The following is a 10,531-nucleotide window of genomic DNA, read 5'->3' as shown; positions in this document are numbered from 1 at the left end:
ATCTGTTAAAATTCGTCGGAAATAGTAAATGGAAGAGGCTTTCAAAAGTCGAAATGCTGTTTCAATTAGTCAACTCCACTCCTGTTTGGCAGGTGTATGTGTGTTTTCATAGCTAAATAGACTAAGAATAGACTTTAAAATACTGTTGTTAGTTTATAAATCACTGAACGGTTTAGCACCACAATACATTAAAGATCTGCTGTTGTTGTATCAACCTTCCAGACCTCTCAGGTCTTCCGGTTCTGGTTCTGCTCTGCATCCCCAGAACCAGAACCAAACAAGGAGAAGCAGCATTCAGCATCTATGCACCACAAATTTGGAACAAACTTCCAGAAAACTGTAAACCAGCTGAAACACTGACTTCCTTTAAATCTCGACTAAAAACCCTCCTGTTTAGGATTGTATTTGAAATGTAATCAATTACAAATTTATTGATGGAACTTGACTTAATGCTGTGTTTTGATTGTTGATTCTATGTTGCATTGTGTTGACCTCTGTCTCTTTAAAAAGCTCTAGCTCTTTCCCACGCTCTGCTTACAACATGATTACAACCTTCCCACCTTCTAAAGAGGCAGTAACTATGCAAAATTTGAAATTTTATTTAAATATTGAGGAATACTTGCGTGCTCCTACGCCGTCTCTGTGGTAACTGGAGAACAAGCATATCAAAATGTCAATTAATTGTATTATCATATATCAGTGTATTTTCAACAGAAGGTCCTACCTCAGTTTCATTTGTTCCAATATTTTTCTGCACTTTCGTTTTCCTTGTCACTAACACCCATTTAAATAGAGTTCACTCTGTCAATTAGTATGCCCTCTGCCAGTAATACGGAAATTATGCTAATATTCATTCATCAAGGAAATTTTCATTTTTCTGGAGATCAGAGGTCAGATTCCAGCGAAAATGAAGCACCTTAAGTCTGGAGGAGATTTAAGGGCTCTTTAATATTCAAAGCAGAAGGATGGAGTAGAGACAGAAAAAAGCAATGGTCAGTAAAATAAGAAAGGTTAACATGTGAATTGGGAGTTAAGTGTGGATGAAAACTCAGTTGTTCATTGTTTGTCAATCACCTGTAAACACTGTGTTGCAACAGCAATAGCAACAACTTGCAGCTGCTTAGTCAATTTGTTGTTCTCTTACATTCAAAGTGTGACCAGCTGCTTTTCATGCTATCAGGTAAAACAAATGTGCATCCTATGACAGGCAGATGTTTATTATCAGTTTTGAGAATACTGAAACAAAAAACAAGTTATATTAATAAAAAAAAAAAACATTTTTTTTGTTAAATCTAGTTAATAATACCAACCAAGACCCAGCTCCAAAACTAGGGTGGCAATGGAAAACAGTTTTACTGAAACTGTTTTCTCAGTAAAACTAAACATTCTCAGTGATTGGCACATGACTGAGAAATATGGAAGAAACCAAGCAGGGTGGCAGCGTTATGCTGAAGGACTCTGCAATAAATTGAAACTTGTGCACTCAACTCTTGTACTTAGAAATAATTGAGACTTTTGTTCTGTAATACTCAAATCCTGCCAAAACAGGAATGGATCAAATGGCTTATTTAAAAGCCTAAAATTAATAAAATATTAATGCCAATAATGAGTGTACTTTGGGTAAACTTCTCAAATGCACTTCAACTTTGCATCCGTGCTAACAAACGATAGAAGCCACAGTTCGCAAGTCAGCGGGGGAGTCCCGTAAAAAACTGAAACAAACTCAAAGAACACAGAGTCAAAGCCAGACTTCATATTCCATAGATGCTAATCTGATGAGTCCCAATATGTCTATGACAAACATTATGTACGTGCACAAAGGATCTGCTGCTAATATCTCTTTTTTGTGCATTTCTTTACTTTTGAGATCAGGTTTGGTAAGAAAACCTGGATCTGTGCAGTCACACGCATGTATGTGGTCATAATGTTATGGCTCATCAGTTTAAGTTTAAGGATGCGTCTGTCTCTGTGAGAAAGGCTTTTAGTGAAGAACAGACGGCACATCGGAGTCTGTCCCGGCCTTATGGCTCTCTGTGACACGTCATTAGTCTGCCTAATTAGATAATAATGACTCTACTTTCCATTACAGGCTGGTGTAGTACACATGGCACAGCCATCTCCAGGCCACCTAATCCATGCCAAGACATCTCAGTTTGACTGACAAAGTAATTCAGAGACGGCTTGTGCTCTCACATCACTTTCCTTTTACGTCATTATAATTACTCACAAAAGAAGCTAACTTTTTTTCATGTTTAACCTTTTTTTTTTGCATCCTCAACTGCTGTCAGGATCAAGCTGGATATCTGTTATGACAGGACAGGAGCAACACAGCTAATTAAGAACAACTACAGTACAGATATACATGTTCTACTAAATAGCCTGTGTACAACACAATACATAACAATATAATATGTAGTTTTCTAGTTAGATTACACAGTAGTGTTGAAAAGCATTTCCCTTCATAAATGATTTTTTTCTGTTTTTGCCTATGTGCCACTAATATATGTTCCAGATCAGCAAACAAATTGTCATAAGCAAGGTGATCTGAATAAATACACAAAGTTGAATTTAATTTAATTCAATGGGAAAAAAGCCATCCAAACCAACACTGGTCCTATGTGGGGGAAAAAAGTAAAATTAATCAATTAGCATTTTTCGTTAGGATTCTCAATTGGAGAGCAGAATTCATGATTCCATTGTGTAAATTGTCCCGAAAGAAGTAAATAAGTCTTATCCTGTCACACCACCACCAAGATGGTTGATTGTTCTCATTAAGTTACTTTTTCTGAAGTGTTAGTTGTATTCCTGATGTAGCAAGAAATGCATCCTTTAGAAATGTTCTACTTTTGTCTCACCAGTCCACAGAATATTTCCTCAAAAGAAAATATTCCTAAAAAGACCCTTTCCACACCACTGTTATATTTCTGTGAAAGTAACACCTTTTCTTTAATAAAAAAAAAGCCTTATCAAACACAAGTAGCACAAAAAGAGAATAAACTTCAAGCTTAGCTTAGTAGCGCTCTATTTGTGCGCTCACAAAACTCTCTGGAGGCTCTTCTGGCTTCTTGTTCCACGTCTTGTCCATGTGAAATGAGATAACACGTCATCAACCTTGATTAACAATGGAAGTTAAAAAAGAAGATTAACACACTAATAACAAACAAAAACAAACAGATTAACAAAGGAAGGAAGAGGAAAGGCAGAAAAACACCACTGGGGAGGATAATCCCATCAACAGATAAACTGCTCTTGAAGAATGTTTCCACCTTGGAGAGACGCGTAACAAAGCTCCTCTCCCCATGTTTAACAAAGTGATTTAGCAAAATTATTTACATCTCTTGAATATATTTTATATTTTGTCACCTTACAACCATTTTTCAGTGCAATTGTCAGTGTTTTCTTTGTGATTGGATCATCATTTCCCAGCTTTGCGCATCTATAGACAATTTTTCCCCCCCAGTTTTCCCTGCAAAATAGTTTAAGTTCAATAAGATTAAATGCATAGCATCTGTGAACATAAATTTACATTTTTTTTCACAGACCCTCAATTAGATGTAGATTAGTTGTTCAGCTGCTTAATAATTTGTGGTCTTTGCCTCACCATCGTCTTCATGATTTGCATCTGTTTTCAGTAAGAGACGGGTCTAGATTTCAAGCATCCCCACAAGTCAAGCACACACACTCCGTCTCTACGAAGCCACGCCGCTGGAAGTCATGCAGAACGACGTCTGACCTCCCAGGAAAACACGTCACCTTGATGGCAGCATCTATTCCTCCAAGTTTCTGCTTTATGCCACTGCATCCTGGATAACTTAATTATACTCTTTATGGTATATAATTTGAATGGACGGTCTTTTAACTTTTTGGCACCCATTCTAGCGCAAGATATGAGAAACAAGAGTGCACTGCATTCTTAAGAGAGGCTTATCCTGAGAAAATTTGGCAAGGTTTGTGCACACACTTGACACTGACTCAGTTGTCACATTTTCAGGTCAGATTCCTGGATATAGAATTGGAAAGAGTTATGTGACAGCCATTTTTGGTGCATTAGCCTCCATAATCCAACAGTAGTATTCAGATGTGCTTTTCCTTTCTTTTTTCTTCTTTGAAGATTTTTGAATGAAGACATTTTAGAACGAATAGTGGCCATCAGGTCTTGTCCATTGTCTAGTCTGGTGTCTCTCGTCTTCCTCTTCACTATACCCCATAGATGGTGTGCTTCCCTTCTTCCTGGAGAAGTAAAAGTTGCAGGATGGTAGATCTCGAAGGCTGGTTTGGAGTGGTAAACTCATTTTTATTTCAGAGCCACATCAAAGGGCCAGTTGTGGCAGAATGCATTGATGAAATTACCCATTAAACTATCAAAATAGCAATTACAGCCTTCTCTGCATTCGATGAGTATGTCTTAAGTTTAAATATTTTTGAACATCTTTTCACATTAATGTAATGTGGCACAATACAAACAAAACTTTGATTTGATTTGACTGATAAAATATTATTTAAGCATACAACTGTTATTTTGAACATCTATTCATGTGACTCTCTGGAGTCTTGAGGGCCACATAGATAGCTATAGCGGGCCTGATTTGGCCCACAGGCCTTGAATTTGACACTGCGTTCTAACAGGTTCAGGTCAGGCAAGTATGAAATGAGTCATGAAGTCGTTGAAAATATTCCTCACTTGGATGTGCAGCATACTTCTGAAATAAACCATCAAAATTAACATAATCTTTGTAATTCAGCTACATTTATTGTTTTGCTAAATTTAGCTTATACAGTTGGAAGGTCTTGGTTAGAACAGAGCCCTCAAGGTCTACTGTTCTGCAGCCTTTATAATGCATCCTTGCTTGTACACAACTGAATCAAATGAATGGCTCGTTCCCATGCCTTTGAAGAGCTAAAGGAAATGTTGATGAGCCTTTCGATTCTGGCGCACTGGAGAAGGGAGGCATGTAGAAGTGTAATAATTCTAAAAGAACTCTTGAATTAACCAAAAGTTTTTAGACAAGAAAAGTGGTCATATAAACGAGTTAAAGGTTACTTCATACCTTCATCTGTGAGCTCAAGTCCCAATTGTATTTACCTTTCCGTATATGTGAGGAAATGATGACGAATCAAATCCTTTTACTGCTACGATAGTGAAGAGCTCGAGGGCGAAGAAACGCATGCTTGTTTAGCAGCCTACCTGCTTTTAGGTAATAAGAATGAAGCTACCAGCAGGATTAAAATGTTCCTTTTCCCCTCCAGGAGAAGCAAGACTACTGTGAAGAAAGTACATAAATGTGACAGCTGCTGGTAATGATTCACCCTGAAGACTGGTCCACTGGAGTAGGTTATAAATATGCTCTCATGTCACTGCAGATGTATTGTGCACTTAGATTGAGAATATTAAAAGGTGTCAGCCACCTAAGGGGAACTAGTTTTTTTTTGTTTTTTTTTAACAGGCTGGTCAAATCTAAAATACTGGCTTTACTGGAGCTGGGGAAGGCTTGGTTGTTAGTGTTGGTGTAAATGTTCGAAGACATTTTCACAGAGGTTTTCTCAGTGCTGGTGGAAAAAAATCCATCAGTTCAAGTCTTATTTCCACTGTCTGTGTGTTTACACTTAAAGTGCAACAACGGTTTGTCTCCAGATGTTTGTTTTCATGAAAGTCTAACTGAAACACTGTTTCTGCTCAGGCTGAGCCATAGAAAGTGGTTTGACAAAAATAATAAGATCTAGACTTCAGAGACTGAATACCTAGATGCAAGGAACTAAGAATACAACACATTAGAAGACATTTGGTTAAATCTATTTTGTGTGGCCTTAAAATAATGGATGTGGTTTGAATTAAGAGTTATAACTGAAAGGTTTCTTAACTATCGTTCTTTATTGGTGACAAAAAATGTTTCGCCTAATGATAAAAAAATAGAAAGAATGCTATTTTGTATAAAATTTATCAACAGTTTCAAACAATTTCAATAAGCAAAGACAATCTCACCTAATTGTCTTTGGGTAATTAGGTGACATTTATGTCTATGGGAAACAAGAAAATCACAAATGGACATTATTGCATAAACCTAAACAGCTTACACATTTCTGTAGTGGATTTAAGCCAGGTTTAAGGACTGCAAAAGAAAAAAAATAAACTAAACACTTACAGGGTTTGGGTTGTATGAGCATTTTTGCATGAGTTTGAGTAAGAAAACAAAGTAAAGTCTTTTTCTGATACATCAAACCAACTTTGGAAAAAATTGTCAACATGTTTGAGATGTAATAAAAATCTTAATTTCCAGTATTCTTATCTTCCATGGTTCAATAAAAACATAACATGATTTCTGAAGGAAGCCCTCCTTCTCTCACAAAGAAAAGCATCACACTTCAAATTAGCTAAGAGACATGCGTCTGTCACTGCAACTCCCGGGCTAGTTAAATGATGCTGCCCCAGATGTAATGACTGTGTTCATATCATTTCACCCGCATCTGTAAATATTTATCAAGATGCCCTAATTACCAGTTCCCACAATGACTGTCAAGTCATCCGACGAAATAAATGTTCTGCTCCAGCAGGCAGGAAGCATAAAAAATTCAACTTCTTGAATTGAAGGAAAATTTCCGGCATCAGTGCAGGCCACCTTTCAAGTAGAAAAGGAGAAGGACTGAACATGGACTCAAATAATCAATCATAACAAGAGGGGCAGCGATCATTACGCCGATAATTTAAACAATTTATAAAAAACAAACTAAATCATAGCTAATAACCCATGCTGATGGGAAGTCATTCCCCACAATGCCCGAATATTCCTGTCAGTATTTCACAATTTAAATGCAAATTAGGCAACATGATTCTCACAGGCAAAAATCCCCTGTCCAAGGCGATTAGGTTAATTAAACAGCTTAGATAGCGGGAGGAATGTTTCGGGTACCAAGCAGGTTCTGGGGACTGAGGGGAAACGGCAGCGAGTTTGCACTGAGCACCAACCTTGTGGCATAGGTTTCCTTAAATACAGATATTATTGTTACAATTTTGGGGTGATTGTGTCCTCAAATTAAAATGTTAAAAATATATACAGTTTAAGTTTATGATTTATTGTGAAATATACATTTTAATTTCTAACAGCAATAAATTAGTATTATATAACAGTACAGACCAAACGTTTGGACACACTTTCTAATTGAATTCAATGAGAAGATGTATCCAAACCTTTGGTCTGTACTGTATACAGTATATATACAGTATATATATACAGTATATTATTGTTCTAAGTTAAATTATCCATCTTTTCATGTCTCCATTTTTGAAAACCCACTTAGTCCTGTGCAGTGAGGGGTACTACAGTCTATTTCATATTAAATTATTTTAAGATAAGTATTTCATTTTAGCAGATGGCATGGGCTGTCTTCAACTCTAAACTGCTGCTGTGCAAAGCCACTTGTTTCATCATCTGTCACAATACATGACACAGTTAGTTTCCTGTGACCTTTTGTATAAGCTTGAAATTGAAAAGTCTATGGGCCACAAAACAGTTGACTTCACACAACAGTTTGATAAATGTACCAGTTAGCGTAGTAATAAAGTACTAATTAAACATTCCTATTAGAGTTGTGTTTCAGTTCTACTTTTGTCATTTCTGCTGCTCTTTTCATTTTCTTTCTCTTCCCATTAACAAGTAAGGCCTTTCTGTAAGTGCTTACAAATGAACAAAATATTAAACTTGAAATTTAACCTACCTCGCTGGGAAAAACAAGATGGAAGCAATATCAGTACAGATCGGATTCTCCATCTACACACAATCCCACATCCTCCATGTACAGAACTCTGTCCTCATGTCATCGCTGGGTTGGAAATCTGTCGGCCGTTTCCTGTCCAAAAGAAACTCCAGCTCTGCATATGTATTGAAATTCTTCCTAAACAGCTCTTCTATGTTTTGTTGCGCCTCTGGTCAGCCTTCTTTCAGTGGGCGCCATGGTCTTCTGGATTGAGTAGAAATAGTCTCTGTGGGGTTATTTTCACATCTTGCTTTCCAAAACTGTAGCCATGTTTTGCCCAGAGATATTGTTCACCTGCTCTAACCAGAAACTCTTAAGTATGAAAATGTGATTAAGCCTGGAACTGGGAGGGGGCCCATGGCAACGCAAAATGGTAAACAGCCCTGTCCACGCTGAAACCTCAACTCTCAGTAAACAGTATTTCACTTTATCATGTTTCATTAATGTGTAGCAATAAAATGTATTATGTAAAAAATAAAAAATAAAAACTTTCTGGTCAAAGGATTTGCTGGAGGTTTTAATTTCTCAAGAAAACTACTTTATATTTACAGTTGCAATCAGATATTTACACAGAATAAAAACACACACATTTTTCTCACTGTCTGAAGTTAAATCAGACCAAACGTTTCTTCTTTTAGGGTAGCTGAAGAACCTAAAAGACAAAACTATTTCTATTTGCTACATGCTAAGAAACTTAGCAAGAATATCTCACAAGAATGCTGCCTTGATGGTCTTGCCACTGAAACTGAACTATCATTATAACCACTTCAATTACCAGGCGATACCTTAAAACTTAGATGTTACACGGCTCAATACTTTTCATTATATTTAAAGTTCAGCAGTGCTTTACAGGGGAAAAAATGCTCTTAAAACAAGGTTGTTGAACATGATGAATCTAGTCAACAGTATAATTAATTTTTTGACAATAATATGATAACATAAGGAACCTGCAGAACAAGGAATGAAGGAACAAAGTCTCTCCAGAGTTTCCTGTCTGTCTCCTGATGAGATATTAGAATTCACACTTTGTTTCAAAAGGGAGGAAAGCATGGCGACGCCTGCAGAGCATGAAGCTCTTCTGCTCCTGCCTCACCAGCCTTCCTTCCTCTCCCCTCCCAGTTTTGAAAACTTTTCTCTCTCCTGGATCCTCGGGAGATGTAATTACTGTGCAGTCGACTTGTAAGGACCCATAGTCTCAGGCAATGAATCTCCCTTATCGACCGTTTCTAGTTGTTATTTTTAACAGCTCACATCAGAAGATTACTTCATGCAGGTTTTTATTTGTATTTATTTATTTTTGCTAAAGTGCTAACTGCAATCTTTCAATTAAAAGGGGAGACAAAATATTGTGAGAAATGTGATGAAAACTGAGCTTTTATTCTAGTGTAGGCTGTGACATCTTACATTATAGCAAACAATGATATGTAAGGATGGTACTACTGATCAGTGAGTGATCATACAGCATGCATATTTACTTTCTCAGGTTTTATTTTCCCCAGTTCTGAGCTGGGAACTGAGACAATCTCTTTAATGATATTGCCAACCACAGAGACACGGCTCCTATGGTGCTTTGCGCCTTTTCTACTGCTCATTGGTTTCATATTGAGCTTTATAATTCTGCGAGTCATACTGCTACTGTTGAAACTGATTGTTCTGGCCTCTGCAGAGTAACTACAGCCATTTTCACACATCCAGCACATGTGAAAATGCAAATGTAAGCAGTCGCTCCAAACCTCTTGCAGTTTTTCAAGCGTCTAATAAAATGTTCATTAGTTGAGAAGGTAAGACTGTGTGGATAGCGTTTCAAATTGTTGTCGCGTTTACTGTGAATGTGTAGGTTCTGCTGACATTATGAGAGATGTCAGCAGAACATGCAGTACTGCATAATGCTCCTGTGAGCGTTCTCTGATATATTCAGCAATCATATCAACACAAAACAATCATTGTGGAACTCTATTTGTCATTTTGACATGTTGTTAACAACTACATCAACATCTCCAGTGTGTTATGTTTTGCTCTACGTCCTGCTTTCAGAGCCGTTCACCACTGCATTCTCCCTCTTTCAGATTTCCAGCTGGGAGCTCACCTCCAGCAGACAATCTCCAACTGAGAAGTATCTGTGTGAGCTATTGAATAAATTTGGACCAAATTGTCCACACATTTAGCTGAACATCACAGTAGTTTCTATGGGAAATGCTTTTGACAAGCTGCCATGTTCACCTAGCAATTTTCCTAGTCACTCGCACAAGGTACTTCTTTACTTGGCATGCAATAAAGATAAGTCTTTAAAGGTTATATATCAATATCTCTATAGCTTTTTCTTTTTAACTGTGTTTAGGCTTGTAGCTAGTCAGAAATTAATTATTCCATTTCCAGGACGGAAACTGTGGAGCATATAAAATGGCATGAGAGAAAAAAATTGAGAGCGAGACTGATGGAAAACCCAACAGGGACATCGACGCATGAAACCAAAATCATCACAGATAAAACCAGTCTCAAGTTCTTTGGTTATGTTCAGTAAAGCCTCATTTCCAGAGTATTGCACGGTTCGGTATGCTGTTTTATGGTCTAGTGTATTCAGGGGAGCGTTTCCACCACCAGCTGGACTCTTACTTGGAAGGTAGGGCTCACACCTAAATGCCTAACATGGCAACATAGCAGAGCAACAACACGCCTATGTGTCATGCTTGTCACAAGCAGGGACTGGACTGTGTTGTGTGATGCCAGTAGCCCCACTCTAACTGGACCCTACCATTGTTTTATGGAGGGAGCTGAAGGGTAC

The sequence above is a fragment of the Xiphophorus hellerii genome, chromosome 1, assembly GCF_003331165.1.
Source record: "Xiphophorus hellerii strain 12219 chromosome 1, Xiphophorus_hellerii-4.1, whole genome shotgun sequence".
In the NCBI taxonomy this organism is placed as follows: domain Eukaryota; kingdom Metazoa; phylum Chordata; class Actinopteri; order Cyprinodontiformes; family Poeciliidae; genus Xiphophorus; species Xiphophorus hellerii.
This window is presented reverse-complemented; position numbering follows the sequence as displayed.